We start from the raw sequence: 25,163 nt of genomic DNA, 5'->3' as shown, positions 1-25,163 counted from the left end.
CTCAGCATTAAAGCAGACCACCGGTTTAGTGGGGACCAGGAGTGTGGGAATGGCCAGATTTCTCAAGCTGAGACTTTATAAATGTTTTTTATATTATGCATCTATATGATTATATTAATCCATTGTCGTGTTTGGTTGTTTTTCTTCTCTTTCTGTTCTATCAAGTTCTTTGCTTGACTTTTGAGTGGATACAAGAAAAAATTATTTTGCCTTGTGCTGGGACTCTAGTGCCCGAAGCGATAAGGAGCCAGCAGCAAATCACTCCTTTATGCAGTGTGAGAAGAGGGCCTGAACAGCTATGGTAAATTACCAGCTGATACTGTATGTGGGTGTTACAGTACGTGCTTGGTGGGAAAGTATATGTAGAGCTTTCTGTAACATTCAGATTTTAGTCAATTTGCTTATGACACTCCTGGTGAATAAAAGTTTGAAATTCACTGTGAGCAGTTTTGTCTCTGGTTCTATTAAGAGGAACATTATTAGAGATAGAGCACAAGATTTATCTGTCTAACAAAGCCTTCCCCTTTTAGTTGTTTCTGTTCTAACCCTGTAACCAAATCAAATCAAATCAAATGTATTTATATAGCCCTTCGTACATCAGCTAATATCTCGAAGTGCTGTACAGAAACCCAGCCTAAAACCCCAAACAGCAAGCAATGCAGGTGTAGAAGCACGGTGGCTAGGAAAAACTCCCTAGAAAGGCCAAAACCTAGGAAGAAACCTAGAGAGGAACCAGGCTATGAGGGGTGGCCAGTCCTCTTCTGGCTGAGCCGGGTGGAGATTATAACAGAACATGGCCAAGATGTTCAAATGTTCATAAATGACCAGCATGGTCAAATAATAATAATCACAGTAGTTTTTGAGGGTGTAGCAAGTCAGCACCTCAGGAGTAAATGTCAGTTGGCTTTTCATAGCCGATCATTAAGATCAACCACGCAGAATTAACTCTGTAATAACGTGGAATTAATGCGTCAAGAATAGATGTTCATCCATAATATGTTGAATTTCTAAGGGAAACTATGAGATCTTGTTGTGATAGAATTGGCTTTGAATGAAAAAAGTGGAACAGTAGAGGAATAACAGTATGTCTAACCCTTTACTGCTCTCTCTATCCTAACTGCCAGGGTTGAAATTACACTGCCTTCAGAAAGTATTCATACTCTTTGACTTATTCCACATTTTGTTGTGTTACAGCCTGAATTAAAAATGGATCAAAGGGCTTTTTTTTCTCACCCTACACACAATACCCCATGTTTACGCCTGAAATTATTTAGGTTTGCCATAACAAAGGGGTTGAATACTTGACTCAAGACATTTCAGCTTTTCATTTTCTAAAAACATAATTCCACTTATGGGGTATTGTGTGTAGGCCAGTGACACGACCACTCAATTTAATCCATTTAAACCCAGGATGTAACTCAACAAAATGTGGAAAAAGTCCAGGTGTGAATACTTTCTGAAGGCACGGTATGCAACAACAGAAAGCCAAGGACTCCCCAAGTAGCTGGAAAGGGTCAAAATAAATATGGACAAGGGAGATAGAAAATAAATGGCACTGGATGATAGATGTGAGGGCATAAAGTAGGTCTAGTCCTGAGTGTAAAATGTAAAATATTGACCTGACTGGGTGAATTGGTATGTTCTATTTGTAAAAAATATGTAACTATACAAATCCAATGACTCCCCAATATACCTGTCTGAAAGTTTGAAAGAGTAGAAGGCGTGTGAGAACGCAATAGAAATGACATCAGTATAGAAGCAATGTGTACAGTATGTCTACTCCCGAGTGAAAAATAAAAGTAAAGCTGAGCCTTCCATTTTATTATATTCTATGTATCTAATGTATTTCTCTAGTTACCCTGACCTGACTGGGTGAATTGGGATATTCTGTCTGTGGAAAAGGTATGACTATATAAAACCAGTGACTCCCTAGTAGACTCCTGTCTGAAAGTCTGAAAGGTTAAAAAGTGTGTTGAAAGAGGGAGAGAAAAGAATTCAATGGAAATAATTGGAAGAATGTTGTGAAGGAATGTATTCTTCTGAGGGAAAATGGAAGTTATTTATATCGATTCGATTCAGTGTTATTTTGTACTGTTAACTTCTGAATTATTATTTAAAGTGAAGCTGGCTGTTTCATTTATTTTCTACTCTATTAAATCAATCAATTACATTTCACAAAACCCTTTTTACAGCAGCAGTTGTCACATTGGTTACATTTACCCCCCATTATATGTTATTCTATAGCAAGACCCTTATAATACTGGATTCTATTTTACGTTGGATAACAGGGCTGTGAAATAGTCTAACCCTTTCGTTGACAAAAGACCGCAAACAATATACAGTCGGAAAGTAGTCGGAAAGTATTTCTTCCACATTTTGTTACGTTAAAACAGTTTTTTTCCCCCGTCATCAATCTACACACAATACCCCATAATGACAAAGCAAAAACAGGTATGACATTTTTGCAAATCTATAAAAAAATATCACATTTACATAAGTATTCAGACCCTTTACTCAGTACTTTGTTGAAGCCCCTTTGGCAGCGATTACAGCCTCGAGTCTTGGGTATGATGCTACAAGCTTGGCACACCTGTCTTTGGGGAGTTGCTCTCTTCTTCTCTGCAGATCCTCTCAAGCTCTGTCAGGTTGGATGGGGAGCGTTTTCATATCTCTCCAGAGATGTTAGATCAGGTTCAAGTGTAGACTCTGGCTGGGCCACTCAAGGACATAAAGTGACTTGTCCCGAAGCCACTCCTTCGTTGTCTTGGCTGTGTGCTTAGGGTCGTTGTCCTGTTGGAAGGTGAACCTTCGACACCAGTCAAAGGTCCTGAGCGCTCTGGAGCAGGTTTTCATCAAGGATCTCTCTGTACTTTGTTCTGTTCATCTTTCCCTCGATCCTGACTAGTCTCCCAGTCCCCACAGCATGATGCTGCCACCACCATCCTTCACCGTCGGGATGGCACCAAGTTTCCTCCAGACATGGAGCTTGGCATTCCAGCCAAAGAGTTCGATTTTGGTTTCATCAGACCTAAGAATCTTGTTCCTCATAATCTGAGAGTCTTTAGATGCCTTTTGGCAAACTCCAAGCGGGCTGTCATGTGCCTTCTACTGAGGAGTGGCTTCTGTCTGGCCACTCAAATCAAATCAAATGTATTTGTCAAATACACATGGTTAGCAGATGTTAATGCGAGTGTAGCGAAATGCTTGTGCTTCTAGTTCCGACCATGCAGTAATATCTAACAAGTAATCTAACAATTTCACAACAACTACCTTATACACACAAGTGTAAAGGAATTAATAAGAATATGTACATAAAAATATATGGATGATCGATGGCCGAACAGCATAGGCAAGATGCAGTAGATGGTATGGAGTACAGTATATACATATGAGATGAGTAATGTAGGGTGTGTAAACATTCTATAAAGTGGCATTGTTTAAAGTGGCTAGTGATACATTTATTACTTCCAATTTTTAATAATTAAAGTGGCAAGAGATGAGTCAGTATGTTGGCAGCAGCCACTCATTGTTAGTGATGGCAGTCTGATGGCCTTGAGATAGAAGCTGTTTTTCAGTCTCTCTGTCCTCTGCTTTGATGCACCTGTACTGACCTTGCCTTCTGGATGATAGGATAGCGGAGTGAATAGGCAGTGGCTCGGGTGGTTGTTGTCCTTGATTATCTTTTTGGCCTTCCTGTGACATCGGGTGGTGTAGGTGTCCTGGAGGGCAGGTAGTTTGCCCCCGGTGATGCATTGTGCAGACCTCACTACCCTCTGGAGAGCCTTACGGTTGTGTGCAGAGCAGTTGCCATACCAGGCGGTGATACAGCCTGACAGAATTCTCTTGATTGTGTATCTGTAAAAGTTTGTGAGTGTTTTGGTGAGTGGTGACAAGCCAAATTTCTTCAGCCTCCTGAGGTTGTTCACTACGCTGTCTGTGTGGGTGGACCCTTTCAGTTTGTTCTCTACCATAAAGACCTGATTGGTGGAGTGCTGCAGAGATGCTTGTCCTTCTGGAAGGTTCCATCTCCACAGAGGAACTCTGGAGCTCTGTCAGAGTGACCATCAGGTTCTTGGTCACTTCCCTGACCAAGGCCGTTCTCCCCTGATTGCGCAGTTTGGCGGCAAGCTCTAGGAAAAGTCTTGGTGGTTTCAAATTTCTTCCATTTAAGAATGATGGAGGCCACTGTGTTCTTGGGGACCTTCAATGCTGCAGAAATGTTTTGTTACCCTTCCCCAGATCTGTGCCTCAACACAATCCAGTCTCAGCGCTTCTACTGGCAACTCCTTCGACCTCATGGCTTGGTTTTTGCTCTGACGTGCACTGTCAACTGTGGGACCTTATATTTATATATGACAATTTAATTTACCACAGGTGGACTCCAATCAAGTTGTAGAAACATCTCAAGGATGATCAATGGAAACACGATGCACCTGAGCTAAATTTCGAGTCTCAAAGCAAAGGGTCTGAATACTTATGTAAATAAGGTATCTGTTTATTATTTGTAATACATTTGCCAACATTTCTAAAAACCTGTTTTTTCCCCATTATGGGGTAATGTGTGTAGATTGATGAGGATTTTTTTCTATTTAATACATTTCAGAATAAGGCTGTAACATAACAAAATGTGGAAAAAGTCAAGGGGTCTGAATACTTACCAAATGCACTGTATACAGTGAGTTTCCCTTTCGGGTCAATAACAGTTAATTGTGCACACTCCAGGATACATTCCTGACATTCCTGATCTAGGATCAGTTTCCCTTCCTCCAATCCTAACCTTAACTATTAATTGGGAAAATACAAAACTGAACCAAGATCAGCTTCTAGAGACTACTTTACCAAATACACCCTCATGAAAAACATCTACATTTAAATGGTATTAATATTAATTTGCATATATTTCTGTTAATTCTCATATATTCCCGTTAATTCCCCCCAAAATTATCCAATGAAATTATGTTTTATTCCAGGGCTAGGCTAAATCTAGTTCAGGGAAATAGATGTTTATAGATGTTTAACCCAAATATCAACCAGCCTGTGGAGGTATTTTATTTTTATTTTTTTATTTCACCTTTATTTAACCAGGTAGGATAGTTGAGAACAAGTTCTCATTTGCAACTGCGACCTGGCCAAGATAAAGCATAGCAGTGTGAACAGACAACACAGAGTTACACATGGAGTAAACAATAAACAAGTCAATAACATGGTAGAAAAAAAAGAGAATCTATATACAATGTGTGCAAAAGGCATGAGGTAGGCAATAAATCGAATAATTACAATTTAGCAGATTAACACTGGAGTGATAAATCATCAGATGATCATGTGCAAGAAGAGATACTGGTGTGCAAAAGAGCAGAAAAGTAAATAAATAAAAGCAGTATGGGGGGTGAGGTAGGTAAATTGGGTGGGTAGTTTACAGATGGACTATGTACAGCTGCAGCGATCGGTTAGCTGCTCGGATAGCAGATTTTTAAAGTTGTTGAGGGAGATAAAAGTCTCCAACTTCAGAGATTTTTGCAATTCGTTCCAGTCGCAGGCAGCAGAGAACTGGAAGGAAAGGCGAGGTTTTAGCTTTAGGGATGATCAGTGAGATACACCTGCTGGAGCGCGTGCTGCGGGTGGGTGTAGCCATCGTGACCAGTGAACTGAGATAAGGCGGCACTTTACCTAGCATAGCCTTGTAGATGACCTGGAGCCAGTGGGTCTGACGACGAACATGTAGCGAGGGCCAGCCGACTAGGGCATACAGGTCGCAGTGGTGGGTCGTATAAGGTGCTTTAGTAACAAAACGAATGGCACTGTGATAAACTGCATCCAGTTTGCTGAGTAGAGTATTGGAAGCTATTTTGTAGATGACATCGCCGAAGTCGAGGATCGGTAGGATAGTCAGTTTTACTAGGGTAAGTTTGGCGGCGTGAGTGAAGGAGGCTTTGTTGCGGAATAGAAAGCCGATTCTTGATTTGATTTTGGATTGGAGATGTTTGATATGAGTCTGGAAGGAGAGTTTGCAGTCTAGCCAGACACCTAGGTACTTATAGATGTCCACATATTCTAGGTCGGAACCGTCCAGGGTGGTGATGCTAGTCGGGCGTGCGGGTGCAGGCAGCGAACGGTTGAAAAGCATGCATTTGGTTTTACTAGCGTTTAAGAGCAGTTGGAGGCCACGGAAGGAGTGTTGTATGGCATTGAAGCTCGTTTGGAGGTTAGATAGCACAGTGTCCAAGGAAGGGCCGGAAGTATATAGAATGGTGTCGTCTGCGTAGAGGTGGATCAGGGAATCGCCCGCAGCAAGAGCAACATCATTGATGTATACAGAGAAAAGAGTCGGCCCGAGAATTGAACCCTGTGGTACCCCCATAGAGACTGCCAGAGGACCGGAAGCATTGCCTGATGTGAACAATGCCTCGAACAAAAGGGATCTCAGAAGACCTAAGATTAAGATTTGTTGACTTGAATAAAGCTGGAAAGCGTTTCAAAAGTATCTCTAAAGGCCTCGATGTTCATCAGGCGACGGTAAGACAAATTGTCTATAAATGGAGAAAGTTCAGCACTGTTGCTACTCTCCCTAGGAGTGGCTGTCCTGCAACGATGACTGCAAGAGCACAGCGCAGAATGCTCACTGAGGTTAAGAAGAATCCTAGAGTGTCAGCTAAAGAATCTCTGAAAGATGCTAACATCTCTGTTGACGAGTCTACAATACGTGGTGGACATTGAGGAGGTCCAGGGAGAAGACAGCCTGAAGTCATACATACAGACAGAGGAAGTCAACGCTTTAGTTTCTAGACTATCATTTTACAGTTGTATGTTGAAAAAGTTTTTGGGAGATGCGATGGATCATTGGGGACCATTCAATATTCCCTTTCTTTTGTTGTTCAGTGAAATCATCCCATGTGAAGAGTCAACTCATTTAATTAACGTTCAATTCGTAACTAAATCGTTTTTTTATTGGATCCTTCTACTGGAAGGATTTAATAATTTGCAATGATTTCTACTTATGATAGGGTAAAAGGTTTATGTTTATGTTTAAATATGATATGGTAAATATATCCAATGCAAAAAACATCTACATTTAAATGGTATTAATATTAATTTGTATGTATCTCCGTTAATTCCCATATATTCCTGTTTTTTCCCACGGAAAGTTTCTCTCTGAATATTCCCCAAAACGTGCAACCCTAGTAAAACCATAGGCAGCTCGTGAGTTTCAAGTTTGGGGAAGCTTACAATTTATTCTACCATTTCTACCGATCTGCATGAAAAGTTATTATTTCTATATGCGCATTTTCGCAGAACAGTTTCATTTCAATAATAATGTTTTTGTGTCTCAAAATCATTGTCACGTGGTTCATCATAACTTTTTTAAGTAAAAATTAAACTAAGGCGAGAGCACCAGCCTCTGCCATATGGACTGGATCCAGCCCGAAGATGTCTTTAGCGAACTTGCAACATTGTATCAACTAGCTTATTGCGGGTCCTCAGAGTTTCCCGCACTAGTGAGTTCGGAACAGACAGCTGTTTTTAATGACGTTACCAGTTGATATATGGGATCATCAGATCATGATATTTTGCTCTTTCACACTGAGGCTTGGTGATTATCGAAGCCGGGAGTGTTAGAAAGATCTTTCAAATATTGACAAACTATCATTTGCAATGGATGTAAAAAAATAAAAATAAAGACTTTGTTTACAATGTGTGAGGTGAATATAAAATGTCTGAAAAGCTCAGCTTATTAATGCTGGACATGGTGAGTTAAGACAATCGGAAATCAGGAATGCGCCAACACACACAACCAGAGATCTTTATATAATGACGAGATGCTCATGTCTCCGCCATAACTATGCGAGTCATTGTCCCAAAAGTAGAAAGGCAGGCGACAAGCGTAGGTCTGCATATTATGCCCATAGAAACACATTGGGCTTATACTGGACAGATTTTGGCGAGTGAGCCCTCTCCCTTCGCCTCTTCCTCTCTGCATCAGAGTGAGCGAAACAGCACCCCTCTGTCTTAATATATGTATCTGATATGCCATACTCTTTTTGAACAAACATCATCAGATACATGGTCTACTGCACATACTGAGACAGATGGGTACTGTTTCACTCGCTCATATGCTTTATCTGAGATTGACGTGTCTTTCTGTCAGCGTGCGTCTCGGTCAAATAAATTACCAATATTTCAATATTTTATTTGGATGGGCAAGGAGGTATGGTAGGGCGGGCCAGGCCCCATAAGGCTCGCCCATAACGCCGGCCCTGAGCTGAACATTTTTGTCTCACCTAATGATTGTGCTTGATTAAGCATGGATCACCCCTAAAAACATTTATTCATGAACTTTTAGTAATTTCGTATCATTAAAACACTCAAAAACGTGAATTGTTCTCCTAGATTTTTTGGTGTTCTTCTACATTTCTACATAGGAGCACATAATGTATTCCTCGTAAAAAATGTCCGCGTAGAGCCCTGAACTACAATAATAAATAAGCCACATCACTCAGCCTTTTGTGACATGTTAGTAGGCACGTTGTTTATTCTTGATGTTCAGTTGTAGAACTGTTTCTGTTTTCACTATTGTATTTATTTGATTTATTTTATGTACATTGGTTAAAAGACGGAGGTCACAAACATTGAGTCAAATTATGCAATATACGCCATTACTTCTAGTGATACATTTCTTGTTTAAGAAAAACAGAAAGCATGCTCATCGCTTTATTACATTTTTGTTGTGTAATTATGGCTAAATAAATATTTTGGCTGGTAAAAAAAATCAGAGTGGCTGGTAGAGTTTCACACCCTGGTGAGAGCGCAGCAGATACTTATACTGGTATCAGATAGTCTCTTGGGATCAAATACAGCATGACAGCAACCCTAATGCATTATGGGAGGTTTAGGAGGTTTGGCCTGCCCTACCATATCTCCTCGCCCGTCCAAATGAAATATTTTTATATTGATCATTTATTTGACCGAGACATGCGCAGACAGAAAGACATATCAATCTCAGTAAAGCAAGCGAAACAGCAACCCTCTATCTCAGTATGTGGAGCCTGTCATACTCTTTTCAGCGCGGCCTATTAGCCTAGTGGTTAGAGCTTTGGACCTGGAACTGAAAGGTTGCTAAATCGAATCCCTGAGCTGACAAGGCAGTTAACCCACTGTTCCTAGGCAGTCTTTGTAAATAAGAATGTGTTCTTAACTGACTTGCCTAGATAAATAAATAAAAATTGTCCAGACAGCATCAGATACAAGGGTGACATATACAGTAGTAAGACCGAGGGCGCTGTTTTGCTCCCTCGGATGCTTTCTCCGGTAGGATGGTAGTTTCAGCAACTTGTGAATTGAAGGAAAATGGTGGGTGAACAGTACACTGTTTGGATGCTGGAATAATTTTGGGCGAAGGCAACCTACTTTTTTAAGTGATTTGTTTGACAATCAGATGAAAACATCATGACTGGTTGTGTTCATGCCACATTAAAAAGTAATTATTTTTTACAGAGAAATTACGTCTTTACTATAAAACCCACACTAGAACCGATAAAACAGTCATTTGGACTGCTCATGAATTAAAAAATGTTTAAACTCATGCCCCCCTCCGTCATTGGGCATGTCATTTGTGACCCGATTCAGGAAACTAGGCATATGTCGCAAGTCACAACTTCACAGGAGAGCCTTTTGAACGTAAAAATATTTTTTTCTTCAAAATGCGTTTTTTGGCAGAAATGCCTTCTCGAACATGTGAACTTTCATGTGCCTTAATATCAACCTTGTATGTCATCTGTAAATATGAATAAAATTGTTAAATTACGGGCCTAGTTGGTTTAGCCACAGAGAAAGTCAGCAACCTTCCCGCTAGCCATGATTGGCTGAGATAATGAGTGGGCTGGACATGCCAAGAGATGAGTTTGGATTGGTCTGCGGTGTTGCATCTTGTGTTTATAAAATTAGCTGCTCATAATGCCTAGATAATCCTTTCAACTTTAGTTTAAAAAAAAAGATATAACGTTAGCCATGGAGAACTGCAAATATGTTGCTACTGCTCTCAATAACATTGCTGCCCTGAATTTATCAGGCGCTATCAAAAAAGGTCAGTGAGAAAAAGTTGTGATGGACTACTTTCTGGATGAGGAATGCTGACTCTCTGACTCTGAAAATAACACGTTTTGAAATCAGTGGAACAGAATGGGCCAAACAAGTTGTGCAAACTAAACGGAAATACAGCATGTCTTATGAAAGGGGTTGCAGTCTGCCTGCCATGAAGCTTTCATCCATGTATACAGGTAAGAATCTTGCTACAGATTCAGATAATATACGTTTCTAATTTTGTAAGAAAGTTGTTTTCATTGCAAGCTAAAGCTTGCTGTTACCTAGCCAGCTGGAGTTTGATGGCTGGCTTGCTAACTAACATTAAACCTAATGTTATTTGGTTAACTTAGCTTGCTTTGGCAATCGGTTTGTATTGCTAGTAACGTTACTCTATGGATTGGGATTATAGTTCATTTTGTAGCTAGCTAACGTTAACGTGACCTGTCTAAACAAAAGATGCCAAGTTAAAGCTTGCTGTTAGCTACTGTAGTTAACGTTAGCTGAGGTTAGGTGGCTGGCTTGCTAGCTAACATTAATTTATGTGTATGACGTGTGTGTAACGTTAGTGATGTTTTCTCAGAATGCCATTTCGCATTGCTACTTATAGCCTAATGTTAGCTAGCTAACTAGCTAACATTGAACCAATTGGTTAACTTTAGCTAGCTATGACAATAGGTTTGTATTGCTAGCTAAAGCTTGCTGTTTGCTAGCCAGCTGACATTAGATGGCTGGCTAGCTACAGTAGCTAACATTACCTGTATGAACTGTGCGTAGTGATGTTATCTCAGAATGGCATTTCGCATCTATTGTATAATAATGCTAAAATATTTGTATCTGGAATTTGTCTTTCAGCATCAATCAGTAGAACACGCCTGACTCTAAACCACCAGTCATACAGTCATCAAAAGAGATAGCAAGCAAAGGCAGCAGCGCAGTCATCAACTACATGCACCATTTATTCACCAACTACGGAGTTGGGAAAACACGTGTGGACCTGAATTGTGATAACAGCAGTTGCCAAAACATGAACAAGTTTGTGCTCTGGTATTGTGACTGGTGGACCATGCACAAGCTCCACCACAATCTGGACCTTCACTTCTTGATCACAGACCACACCAAGTTTGCCCCCGACTGGTGCTTCGGCCTCATCAAACAGCACTTCAGAAAGACCAGAGTGAACACTTTGTCTGAGATTGCTGGTGTTGTGAAGGACAGCACTGTGGCAGGGGTCAACATCCCACAGCTGGTTGGACTGGAGGATGGTATGGTGCTGGTGGAAAGCTATGCCTGGCAACAACACCTGACTCCGTACTTCAGGTCGCTGTGACAGATCAAGCAGTACCAGCACTTCAGGTAAAAAATAATTTCCAGTGTATGAGGTTGTTCTTATCTAAACTTGGGAGGTGAATTGATGTTGTGTAGGGTTGCAACGTCTTCTGAGTTTTTGTAGTTATTCCCTGTTTTACAGCTTCGATGCTCTGGAGCCTGATGTTGTCGCCAAGGAGCGTTTGGACTGCCATGACCAGGTTTCAGCAGCTGCGCAACGCTGACATCCTTCCTCCCATAGATGGTCTGCCTGTAAAAACACCACCTGGACTGGACACAGCTGGACAAACTATATTTTTGACAAGATCAGGAATTTTGCAACTAACAGGCTATAGACATCACATGCCCTGCACCAAAATCAAGGGCAGGACAGAAACAGGCTCTCCGAATATAGATTCCCTTGTTCATGAGTGGTTTGGACGGACCAGTTATCAGCACTGTCTGCGGTGCCTCTATTCACATGACACACACGCCATACGTTGCTGCTACTATTGTTTATCCTGCTGCTCAGCCACTTTACCCCTGATTGTATGCATATAACTACCTCGTCTATCACAGATATCGTTATTGATATTGTTCTTGTACATACTGTATATTTTATTTATATTGACACTATTTCTGATATTGCTACTATGCAAGTAACCATTTGGCTGTACTGTCTACACCTTCTGTTGAGGCCATCCACTTAGCAAGACTTAGCAAAATATTTATATATAAAACATATATTGATGTGTGGTCGTAACATGATTTTGTGACCTACCACAACAATATCATGTGACTGTATCAAGTGTGCCCCACATAAATATATGGTGCATGATCTGTTTATGTACTGTACATGTGCAACAAAAAAACCTCAGGTTGCATGGCCTTAACTTATGTATGGAATATTTTGTGATAAGTGCATGTGTAACAGTGTATATAAAGTATGCTAATATACTGGTTTGAAGGCATTTGGGCAGTGGTGTAAAGTACTTAAGTAAACATACTGAAGTAGTTTTCTGTGGTATCTGTACATTACTTTACTATTTTTGGCAACTTTTACTTCACTACATTTGTAACAAAAATAATGTACTTTTTACTCCATACATTTTCATTGACACCCAAAAGTACTCGTTACATTTTGACAGGAAAATTGTCCAAATCACATACTTATCAAGAGAACATCCCTGGTCATCCCTACTGCCTCTGATCTGGCAGACTCACTAAATACATATCTGAGTGTTGGAGTGTGTCCCTGGCTCTACGTCAATAAAAATAATACAATTGTGCCATCTGGTTTGCTTAATATAAGAAATTTTAAATGATTTATACTTTTACTCAAGTATGACAATGTAGTACTTTTTCCACCAATGGATGTATGTGGCTGGGGGTTAAAGCATTTACTTCACATGACCCATCAATTTAGACAAGTGTGTCTGGGTAAACGCCATCTAATATTCATAAAAAATTATGTTTACCTGGAATTTTTTGTTATTGTAGGCTACTACCACTTTTAGTCTTAAAATTTACTACACTACTCACTGTTTAGCACATGACTTCACATGTGAATCCTTAAAGAGATGGGTGGGGCTGGCTTAACAGTGTGAACAATGCTGAATGATGTAGACAAAGGAGAGCTCTCTAGCAGGTACAAAAACATTCAAAGGCCCTTTTCTCAAAAGTGAGTTTACAAGTGTATCAACTTTCAAAGTAGAAATACTTTCCCATTGTTCCTCAAAAATGCTGTGTATGATATTCCATTTTGTAGCTCTGAGTCTCTACTTTTATTCAATTTTTTTTTACATTTCAAATTTTGCTACATAAGACCGAATCCAGGTGGTGAGTCACATCTTTTTAATGGTTTTCCCCTGTTGCCCCTCCTCCCGGCAGTAGGGCCTGCTCCCCTCTTTCTCCCGATATTTGAAGGTGCTTTTGTGCTGATTTTCACTATTTATCAAGCACACTACAGGCTACAGATGTTTTCATCCTTTGACCGCACATCTTGCAGACCGTGCGTCTTGGTGGTTGGGGTATTTTTTTGATTTTGTTATGAAAAGAAGCTGTTACTGCATTCCAATAGATATGTTTTCTGTTTCATAGTTATAACAAAGGCACTCCACTAATGCATTTGATTGAACACTTGAATTATTTACAGTTAACACAAACTAATGAAAATGCTTTTGTGATATTTGAAATATATATTTTATATTTTTCCTATTCTAACAAAAATATAAACGCAACATGTAAATTGTGGGTCACATGTTTCATGAGCTGAAATTATCCCAGAAAATGTCCATAAGCACAAAACACTTATTTCTCTCAAATGTTGTGCACAAATGTGTTAACTTCCCTGTTGGTGAGCATTTCTCATTTGCCAAGATAATCCATCCACCTGACAGGTGTGGCATATCAAGAAGCTGATTAAACAGCATGATCATTACTCAGGTGCACCTTGTGCTGGGACAATAAAAGACCACTTAAAATGTGCAGTTTTACCTCACAACACAATGCCATAGATGTCTCAAGTTGAGGGAGCGTGCAATTGGCATGCTGACTGGAGGAATGTCCACCAGAGCTGTTGCCAGATAATTTGTTCATTTCTCTACCATAAGCCGACTCCAACGTCATTTTAGAGAATTTGTCAGTATGTCCAACTGGCGTCACAACCGTAGACCATGTGTGTGGTGTTGTGTGGGTGAGGGGTTTGCTGATATCAACATTGTAAACAGAGTGCCCCACGGTGGTGGTGGGTTATGGTATGGGCAGGCATAAGCTACAGACAACAAACACAATTGCATTTTTGTTTATTTTGTTTATTCAATGGCAATGTGAATATACAGCGATACCTTGACGAGATCCTGAGGCCCATTGTAATGCAATCCATCCGCCGCTATCACCTCATGTTTCAGCATGATAATGCATGGCCCCATGTCGATAGGATCTGTACACAATTCCTGGAAGTTGAAAATGTCCCAGTTCTTCCATGGCCTGCATATTCAACAGACATGCCACCCATTGAGAATGTTTGGGATACTCTGGCTCGACGCGTACGACAGTGTGTTCCAGTTCCCGCCAATATCCAGCAACTTAGCACAGTCATTGAAGAGGAGTGGGACAACATTCCACAGGGCACAATCAACAGCCTGATCAACTCTATGCGAAGGAGAGGCAAATGGTGAGGCAAATTGCATGAGGCAAATGGTGGTCATAACAGATACTGACTGGTTTTCTGATCCACGCCCCTACCTTTTTTTTAAGGTATAAGTAACCAACAGATGCATATCTGTATTCCCAGTCATGTGAAATCCATAGATTATGGCCCATTAAATGTATTTAAATTGACCGCTTCCTTATATGAACAGTAACTCAATAAAATATTTGAAATTGTTGCAGTACTTCCAACAGCCGAAGCTAAGTAGTAACATTAACATGATGCCTTCTAATTGCAGTCGCTGTACTCGTAATATACAGGAGAATGATCGCCTTACGGTGAGGATAGCTGTGCTGCAAGCCCAGTTTCAGACACAATCGTTCTGCAAGGTTAATTTCAGTGTAGGAAAGGATGAAACAGCGTCTGTGCCACCAGTAAGTACAGATAGTAGTATAAATCCCCTCGCACAGTCCCCGCAGCCGGACAAGGGATATTGTTATCCACATTGGCACCAACGATGTTAGGATGAAACAGTCAGAGGTCAACAAGCGCAACATAGCTTCAGCGTGTAAATCAGCTAGAAAGATGTGTCGGCATCGAGTAATTGTCTCTGGCCCCCTCCCAGTTAGGGGGAGTGATGAGCTCTACAGCAGAGTCTCACAACTCAATCGCTGGTTGAAAACTGTTTTCTGCCCCTCCCAAAAGATAGAATTTGTAGATAATTGTCCCTCTTTCTGGGACTCACACACAAACAGGACCAAGCCTGGCCTGTTGAGGCTGTTGGCCTGTTGAGGCTGTTAGCCAGCCTGCCAGCTTTGTGGAGTCTGCCACTAGCACAGTCAGTGTAGTCAACTCAGCTATCCCCATTGAGACCGTGTCTGTGCCCCGACCTAGGTTGGGCAAAACATGGCGGTGTTCGCCTTAGCAATCTCACTGGAATAAAGACCTCCTCCATTCCTGCCATTATTGAAAGAGATTGTGATACCTCAAATCTCAAAATAGGGCTAGGTAATGTTAGATCCCTCACTTCCAAGGCAGCTATAGTCAATGAACTGATCATAATCTTGATATGATTGGCATGACTGAAACATGGCTTATGAATTTAAATGAGGCCTCACCTCCTGGTTACACTAGTGACCATATCCCCCGCGCATCCCGCAAAGGCGGAGGTGTTGCTGACATTTATGAAAGCAAATTTCAATTTACAAAAAAACCCGACGTTTTCATCTTTTGAGCTTCTAGTCATGAAATCTATGCAATCACTTTTTATAGCTACCGTTTACAGGCCTCCTGGGCCATATACAGCGTTCCTCACTGAGTTCCCTGAATTCCTATCGGACCTTGTAGTCATGGCAGTGTCACGCCCTGACCAGAGAGAGCCTTTTTATTCTCTATTTTTGGTTAGGTCGGGGTGTGACTAGGGTGGGTGATCTAGTGTGCTTATTTCTATGTTGGCCTGGTATGGTTCCCAATCAGAGGCAGCTGTTTATCGTTGTCTCTGATTGGGGATCATATTTAGGCAGCTATTTCCCTACTGTGTTTTGTGGGATCTTGTTTTTGTGTAGCTGCCTGTGAGCACTGCATGAGCTTCACGTGTCGTGTATTCTTTATTGTTTTTTTGTTCGGTTCTCTTATAATAAAAAGATGTCGAACCGATATCACGCTGCGCTTTGGTCGGAGTATGCTTACAACGACGATCGTGACAGGCAGATAATATTCACATTTTTGGTGACTTTAATATTCACATGGAAAAGTCCACAGACCCACTCCAAAAGGCTTTTGGAACCATCATCGACTCAGTGGGTTTAGTCCAACATGTCTCCAGATCTACTCACTGCCACAGTCATACTCTGGACCTAGTTTTGTCTCGTGGAATAAATGTTGTGGATCGTAATGTTTTCCGCATAATCCTGGACTATCGGACCACCATTTTATTACGTTTGCAATCAAAAATAATCTGCTCAGACCCCAACCAAGGACCATCAAAAGTCGTGATATAAATTCTCAGACAACCCAAAGATTCTTTGATTCCATTCCAGACTCCCCCTGCCTACCCAAGGATGTCAGAAAACAAAAAGTTATCCACCTAACTGAGGAACTCAATATAACCTTGCGCAATACCCTAGATGCAGTCGCACCCCTAAAAACAAACATTTGTCATAAGAAACTAGCTCCCTGGTATACAGAAAATACTCGAGCTCTGAAACAAGCTTCCAGAAAATTGGGACGGAAATGGCACCACACCAAACTGGAAGTCTTCCGACTAGCTTGGAAAGACAGTACGGTGCAGTATCGAAGAGCCCTCACTGCTGCTCGATCATTCTATTTTTCCAACTTAATTGCGGAAAATAAGAACAATCCAAAATGTATTTTTGATACTGTCACAAAGCTAACTAAAAAGCAGCATTCCCCAAGAGAGGATGGCTTTCACTTCAGCAGTGATAAATTCATGAACTTCTTTGAGGAAAAGATCATGATCATTAGAAAGCAAATTATGGACTCCTCTTTAAATCTGCGTATTCCTCCAAAGCTCAGCTGTCCCGAGTCTGCACAACTCTGCCAGGACCTAGGATCAAGGGAGACACTCAAGTGTTTTAGTACTATATCTCTTGACACAATGATGAAAATAATCATGGCCTCTAAACCTTCAAGCTTCATACTGGACCCTATTCCAACTAAACTACTGAAAGAGCTGCTTCCTGTGCTTGGCCCTCCTATGTTGAACATAATAAACGTCTGTCTATCCACCGGATGTGTACCAAACTCACTAAAAGTGAGAGTAATAAAGCCTCTCTTGAGAAAGACAAACCTTGACCCAGAAAATATTAAAAACTATCGGCCTATATCGAATCTCCCATTCCTCTCAAAAAAAAATGAAAAAGCTGTTGCGCAGCAACTCACTGCTTTCCTGAAGACAAACAATGTATACGAAACGCTTCAGTTTGGTTTTAGACCCGATCATAGCACTGAGACTGCACTTGTGAAGGTGGTAAATTACCTTTTAATGGTGTCAGACCGAGGCTCTGCATCTGTCCTCGTGCTCCTAGACCTTAGTGCTGCTTTTGATACCATCGATCACCACATTCTTTTGGAGGGATTGGAAACCCAAATTGGTCTACACGGACAAGTTCTGGCCTGGTTTAGATCTTATCTGTCGGAAAGATATCAGTTTGTCTCTGTGGATGGTTTGTCCTCTGACAAATCAACTGTAAATGTCGGTGTTCCACAAGGTTCCGTTTTAGGACCACTATTGTTTTCACAATATATATTACCTCTTGGTGATGTCATTCGGAAACATAATGTTAACTTTCACTGCTATGCGGATGACACACAGCATATATTCGATGAAACATGGTGAAGCCCCAAAATTGCTCTCGCTGGAAGCCTGTGCTTCAGACATAAGGAAGTGGATGGCTGCAAATGTTCTACTTTTAAACTCGGACAAAACAGAGATGCTTGTTCTAGGTCCCAAGAAACAAAGAGATCTTCTGTTGAATCTGACAATTAATCTTGATGGTTGTACAGTCGTCTCAAATTAAACTGTGAAGGACCTCGGCATTACTCTGGACCCTGATCTCGCTTTTGACAAACATATCAAGACTGTTTTAAGGACAGCTTTTTCCATCTACGTAACATTGCAAAAATCAGAAACTTTCTGTACAAAAATGACGCAGAAAGATTCATCCATGCTTTTGTCACTTCTAAGTTAGACTACTGCAATGCTCTACTTTCCGGCTGCCCGGATAAAGGACTAAATAAACTTCAGTTAGTGCTAAGCACGGCTGCTAGAATCTTGACTAGAACCAAAAAATTTGATCATATTACTCCAGTGCTAGCCTCTCTACACTGGCTTCCTGTTAAGGCATTGGCTGATGTCAAGGTTTTACTGCTAACCTACAAAGCATTACATGGGCTTGCTCCTACCTATCTTTCGATTTGGTCCTGCCGTACATACCTACACGTATGCTACGGTCACAAGACGCAGGCCTCCTAACTGTCCTTAGAACTTCTAAGCAAACAGCTGGAGGCAGGGCTTTCTCCTATAGAGCTCCATTTTTATGGAATGGTCTGCCTACCCATGTGAGAGACGCAGACTCGGTCTCAACCTTTAGGTCTTTATCGAAGACTCATCTCTTCAGTAGGTTCTATGATTGAGTGTAGTCTGGCCCAGAAGTGTGAAGGTGAACGGAAAGGCAATGGAGCAACGAACCACCCTTGCTGTCTCTGCCTGGCAGGATTCCCCTCTCTCCACTGGGATTCTCTGCCTCTAACCCTATCACAGGGGCTAAGTCACTGGCTTACTGGTGCTCTTCCATGCCGTCCCTAGGAGGGGTGTGTCACTTGAGTGGGTTGAGTCACTAACGTGATCTTCCTGTCTGGGTTGGCGCACCCCCTTGGGTTGTGCCATGGCGGAGATCTTTGTGGGCTATACTCGGCCTTGTCTCAGGATGGTAAGTTGGTGGTTGAATATATCCCTCTAGTGGTGTGGGGGCTGTGCTTTGACAAAGTGGGTGGGGTTATATCCTGCCTGTTTGGCCCTGTCTGGGGGTATCGTCGGATGAGGCCACAGTGTCTCCCGACCCCTCCTGTCTCAGCCTCCAGTATTTATGCTGCAGTAGTTTATGTGTCGGGGGGCTAGGGTCAGTCTGTTATATCTGGAGTATTTCTCCTGTCTTATCCGGTGTCCTGTGTGAATTTAAGTATGCTCTCTCTAATTCTCTCTCCCTCTCTCTCTTTCTTTCTCTCTTTCTCTCTCTCTCTATGACAATTTGAACATCTTGGCCATGTTCTGTTATAATCTCTACCCGGCACAGCCAGAAGAGGACTGGCCACCCCTCATAGCCTGGTCCTCTCTAGGTTTCTTCCTGGTTCTGGCCTTTCTAGGGAGTATGTCCTAGCCACCGTGCTTCTACACATGCATTGCTTGCTGTTTGGGGTTTTAGGCTGGGTTTCTGTACAGCACTTTGAGATATCAGCTGATTGATGTAAGAAGGGCTTTATAAATACATTTGATTTGATGCGTTTATATTTTTGTTCATTATACTATTACCTAAGACCTTCATAAACACAAACAAATTATTTAAGATATATCATATATGAAATGTATGAATTACACTGTTAGAATGTTGTAGTTTAGTCCCAGTGGTTCTAGTGTGCACACATAGTAGGTCCAGTGAAAAAAACGTGATCTGTCCAAATGCCTGTCCAACTGATTTGTTCTGGCGCCGGCCCTGGCGCTGTTGAAACTAAGACAACTCAAAAGCCACATGGAAACTGGAAATGTGTATTACATTACTGGTTAGAGCAGTGGTTTTCAACCGGTGTGCCGTGAGAAACTGAAACGGTGTACCGTGAAACTTTTCCTAATCGTGATCCTTTTTTTGAACATTCATATAAACTCAGCAAAAAATGAAACGTCCCTTTTTCAGGACCCTGTCTTTCAAAGATAATTTGTAAAAATCCAAATAACTTGACAGATCTTCATTGTAAAGGGTTTAAACACTGTTTCCCATGATTGTTCAATGAACCATAAACAATTAATGAACATGCACCTGTGGAACGGTCGTTAAGACACTAACAGCTTACAGACGGTAGGCAAATAAGGTCACAGTTATGAAAACTTAGGACACTAAAGAGGCCTTTCTACTGACTCTGAAAAACACCAAAAGAAAGGTGCCCAGGGTCCCTGCTCATCTGTGTGAACGTGCCTTAGGCATGCTGCAAGGAGGAATGAGGACTGCAGATGTGGCCAGTGCAATAAACCGTACTGTGAGACGTCTAAGACAGCACTATAGGGAGACAGGACGGACAGCTGATCGTCCTCGCAGTGGCAGACCACGTGTAACAACACCTGCACAGGATCGGTACATCCGAACATCACACCTGCGGGACAGGTACAGGATGGCAACAACAACTGCCCGAGTTACACCAGGAACGCACAATCCCTCCATCAGTGCTCAGACTGTCCACAATAGGCTGAGAGAGGCTGGACTGAGGGCTTGTAGGCCTGTTGTAAGGCAGGTCATCACAAGACATCACCGGCAACAACGTCGCCTATGGGCACAAACCCACCGTCGCTGGACCCGACAGGACTGGCAAAAGGTGCTCTTCACTGCTCTTCGGATTCGTGTTTATCGTCGAAGGAATGAGCGTTACACCGAGGCCTGTACTCTGGAGCGGGATCGATTTGGAGGTGGAGGGTCTGTCATGGTCTGGGGCGGTGTGTCACAGCATCATCGGACTGAGCTTGTTGTCATTGCAGGCAATCTCAACGCTGTGCATTACAGGGAAGACATCCTCCTCCCTCATGTGGTACCCTTCCTGTAGGCTCATCCTGACATCACCCTCCAGCATGACAATGCCACCAGCCATACTGCTCGTTCTGTGCGTGATTTCCTGCAAGTCAGGAATGTCAGTGTTCTGCCATGGCCAGCGAAGAGCCCGGATCTGAATCCCATTGAGCACGTCTGGGACCTGTTGGATCGGAGGGTGAGGGCTAGGGCCATTCCCCCCAGAAATGTCCGGGAACTTGCAGGTGCCTTGGTGGAAGAGTGGGGTAACATCTCACAGCAAGAACTGTCAAATCTGGTGCAGTCCATGAGGAGGAGATGCACTGCAGTACTTAATGCAGCTGGTGGCCACACCAGATACAGACTGTTACTTTTGATTTTAACCCCCCCTTTGTTCAGTGACACATTATTTCATTTCTGTTAGTCACATGTCTGTGTAACTTGTTCAGTTTATGTCTCAGTTGTTGAATCTTGTTATGTTCATACAAATATTTACACATGTTAAGTATGCTGAAAATAAACGCAGTTGGCAGTGAGAGGACGTTTCTTTTTTTGCTGTGTTTATAAGCGTGACCTGTGGAATGCAGACGGAATTTTGATTGAGAGGACCAGTGTTGCTCAGATAATACATTGAATGGCAGGCACATGGATACATATGTACCGTTGTTTCAAATCCAGTGTGCTCAAGCTGTATAATTTGAGAGGCGTGCATCACCAGCCAAGTCATTTGTATAATTTTACTTCGCCTGTGAGAATCATTAGCACAGGCAAGTCTGATTAGGCTTAGCTGTACCACAGTTTATGCCATAGAAACAAACGGAGCGTGGCTTTTACAATGCAGAAAACCGCTAGTCTCTAGCTCAAACCTTTCAAAACTAAGACCTATTTTACCAGAGCTACATTTCGGTTCTCTCTGGCGCAGTTTGCGGGACTCTCTTAAAGGGGTACACACAATCAATAATCATGAGTAAGGAACTACGAAACTAAGATAATAGTTCAAATGAACCCTATTTAATATATTTAAAAAGTATGGATCAGATTAGATAAATGTCATTATCACTAAATAAATTAATAGTGACATTTCACGTCTGCAGCAAGAATGGTTATCTCAGGTGTACCACAGTTCAAAAAAGGTTGGAAACCGCTGGGTTAGAGGACAACCTGAATGCAGAACACAGCCAGCAACATTTTGTAGTGTTGGATTTTGATTGGTGGTTGCCCAAATGGAAATGGAAACGCAAAATGTAATATTTTTCTGATTATTATTTGTTTTTTTGGAGTTCCACCTGCAACTGGACACATACTAAGACACCGATGCCTTTCGAATCAACGAAAAAAGCATAACCAAGTAAAGGTTGGTTTAAAAGAACTGTACCACGCTTAAATGGACCATCAGATCAACGCGTTACAGGCTAGTTAGCAATGCCGATGGACATTTAATCTAAATCAGCTAATAGTGAATGTGCAGCAATCAGCCCGTTCAATTCACACTAATAGGTCGGTAAACCCTAAAACACATTACAAATATCGTTAGTCTACATGAGTTTAAAAGTGCCTAGTATAGCCTACCCTCTACATCACTGACTTCAACCATGCAAGATCTGACATAAGATCAATGGGCAAATTCATTCCACTTCGAGAGCAACAGCGAGAGTCCGGTCAAACTGGAGAGTCCATCATCACTCTCTCGCTTCTAGATGGGCTGCCAGCATGCTACCTTTCATGCCAAACTATATATTAATTTCAACCGAAAATAGTCCACAGCTCTTCATACAGACAGACACCTGCTGTACAACTAAATGACGGAGCCAATACAGCCAACAACACTGTCATAGGCTGCTGTGATTCACCGCATTATAATGACCAACAAGCTCACTGACACAACGTTGTTAAAATGCAACAATTCCTAAACTGTAAGGCTCTTAGCCATTATGTTAACAATGACATACATTACTGCATCTTCTTACACCCATGGCTGTATATTTTAGTGGACATGATAGGCTAATTCATCAATACCCTCTGAAACTTTCACTCTCACTCACCTCGCTCTGGTAATGTTAACCTGCCTCCCCGCGAAAACGACAGCCCCGGTCCCGAACGCTTATCATCCGCCGGGCAGTTATGTTCGCTAAATCCGTTCAAGTTGAATAAACAGTCCTCATGTTGTGCTTTCAATGTGCTCCCGCCACAGGTGAAACTTAAAAAATGTGTTGCCGTTGGTAATCTACCCCCTAGTTCCAATGTGCTCTGGCTGTCGTTTCTGTAGCCCAGTAGTGCGATTTGAAGATGCTCCTCTCTTTTCATGCGTGGTCTCTTGCTCTGTATGGAACAGGCAAAACGCTCGGTTGATAGGTTATCATTCACCGGGAAACGGGAGCAGGAGAGAGAGAGCGAAACGGGAGCAGGAGAGAGAGAGCGAGAGGGCACCCTCGCTATGGTGGATAGGCGGGAGTGACATGCGCGCAGTGGGAGATCGAGCAAGTAGGGTAAGGTACAGTGCACCCACACTCGCAGGTATCATCTTACATAAAGAGCTCTTCTGAAATAAAGAGAGATCTATCTATCTATCTGCATCAAGCTTCATTATAAATTATTAAATATAGCCACCTATGTAGATTATGTTTCCATTTTTCTGCTGTTAATGTGAGCTGTGTCTATCAAAAGTATACCCATGCATGAACGACAGATAGAGAGGGGGTGGAGAGTATGCACTGACTTTTACATTTTTTAGGAGCATTTGCATTACATTTACTTAATTTAGCAGACACATTTTGGTTACTGGCCAAACGCTCTTAATCGCTAGACTACCTGCTGCCTGCCTGATCAGGGTACTTGCTGTCATACATGTGCAATGCCTAATCATGTTTATCCTCAGTAAAATGTAGGCCTAAACTATGAACAAAATACAGTGCAACACTGAATTTCTAATCAAATTAAGAAAACAAATGCTGATCTCGACTCTGAATCACAATCAAACATTATACAAATTAAACACAAAATAATCATTATATCAGAGGAGTTTGGTTGACTACCAAATGTCTTTTTCACTGCCAGTGAATGCTCAGTACAACTTTTCAAAAGAGAGTACAATTCATACAAATTATTTCTCTATATCTATCCTGTCATTTCTACTATATGTAGCCGTTAGTGTATAGACTGACATTGCCTGTTTTAATCATTTCCCCCTTTTATTGTTCCAAGTCTTTTCAAACAGATTGTCATATTTCCGGGACAATGTATAGATGTGTATTCAGCTCTGACAATGGGCTCTGACATGCTTACGGACTCTTAGAGACGCAGTGACAGTAAATTAAGAGAGGAACCCACACACTTCAAACCATAGACAATGAATGCAGACTGACACACACGTACGCACACACACACACACACTTGACAATGACAAATTTTTTTTGTAATCTTAGGGAAATATATGCCTCTAATATGGTCATACATTTGGCAGGAGGTTAGGAAGTGCAGTTCAGTTTCCACCTCATTTTGTGGGCAGTTTGCACATAGCCTGTTTTCTCTTGAGAGCCAGTGCCCACGGCGGCCTTTCTCATTAGTAAGGCTATGCTCACTGAGTCTGTACATAGACAAAGCTTTCCTTAAGTTTGGGTCAGTCACAGTGGTCAGGTATTCTGCCACTTTGTACTCTCTGTTTAGTACCAAATAGCATTCTAGTTTGCTCAGTTGTTTTGTTAATTCTTTCCAATGTGTCAAGTAATTATCTTTTTGTTTTCTCATGATTTGGTTGGGTCTAATTGTGTTGCTGTCCTGGGGCTCTGTGGGGTCTGTTTGTTTTTGTGAAAAGAGCCCCAGGACCAGCTTGCTTATTGGGCTCTTCCCCAGGTTCATCTCTCTGTAGGTGATGGCTTTGTTATGGAAGGTTTGAGAATCGCTTCATTTTAGGTGGTTGTAGAATTTAACAGCTCTTTTCTGGATTTTTATAAATAGCGGGTATCGGCCTAATTCTGCTCTGCATGCATGCAATATAAGAATGAGTGTGAGTTTTTGTCACAACCCGGCTCGTGGGAAGTGACAAAGAGCTCTTATAGGACCAGGGCACAAATAATAATATAATAATAATATTCAATAATTTTGCTCTTTATTTAACCATCTTACATATAAAACCTTATTTGTTCTTCGAAAAATGTGAATAACTAACCACAGGTTAATGAGAAGGGTGTACTTGAAAGGATGCACATAACTCTGCAATGTTGGGTTGTATTGGAGAGAGTCTCAGTCTTAAATAATGTTCCACACACAGTCTGTGCCTGTATTTAGTTTTCATACTAGTGAGGGCCGAGAATCCACTCTCACATAGGTATGTGGTTGCAAAG

At 41.6% G+C, this 25,163-nt stretch overlaps 1 protein-coding gene and 1 long non-coding RNA gene across 3 annotated transcripts in view; one reads left to right on the top strand and one right to left on the bottom strand.

Annotated features, from left to right (window-relative positions):
• Positions 1–23,269, bottom strand: part of LOC139571092 (zinc finger matrin-type protein 4) — a 164,052-nt gene extending 140,783 nt beyond the window's left edge. The window contains exon 1 of the mRNA XM_071393627.1: positions 22,866–23,269. The gene's annotated coding sequence lies outside the window, so the exon portion shown is untranslated. The remainder of the gene's footprint in view (positions 1–22,865) is intronic.
• On the top strand, positions 9,919–12,398 carry LOC139571091 (uncharacterized). 2 transcript variants are annotated; one of them, XR_011674236.1, is made up of 3 exons: positions 9,919–10,271; positions 10,930–11,430; positions 11,528–12,398. It is a non-coding gene; the product is annotated as an uncharacterized lncRNA (long non-coding RNA). The 2 variants fall into 2 exon arrangements; XR_011674235.1 differs by having other exon boundaries at positions 9,975–10,271; positions 11,546–12,398.
• Positions 23,270–25,163: the final 1,894 nt, after the last annotated feature.

Source organism: Salvelinus alpinus, chromosome 3 (assembly GCF_045679555.1).
Source record: "Salvelinus alpinus chromosome 3, SLU_Salpinus.1, whole genome shotgun sequence".
NCBI classification, from domain to species: domain Eukaryota; kingdom Metazoa; phylum Chordata; class Actinopteri; order Salmoniformes; family Salmonidae; genus Salvelinus; species Salvelinus alpinus.
Note: the sequence above shows the minus strand (reverse complement) of the source record. Positions and strands in the feature narration are given on the sequence as shown.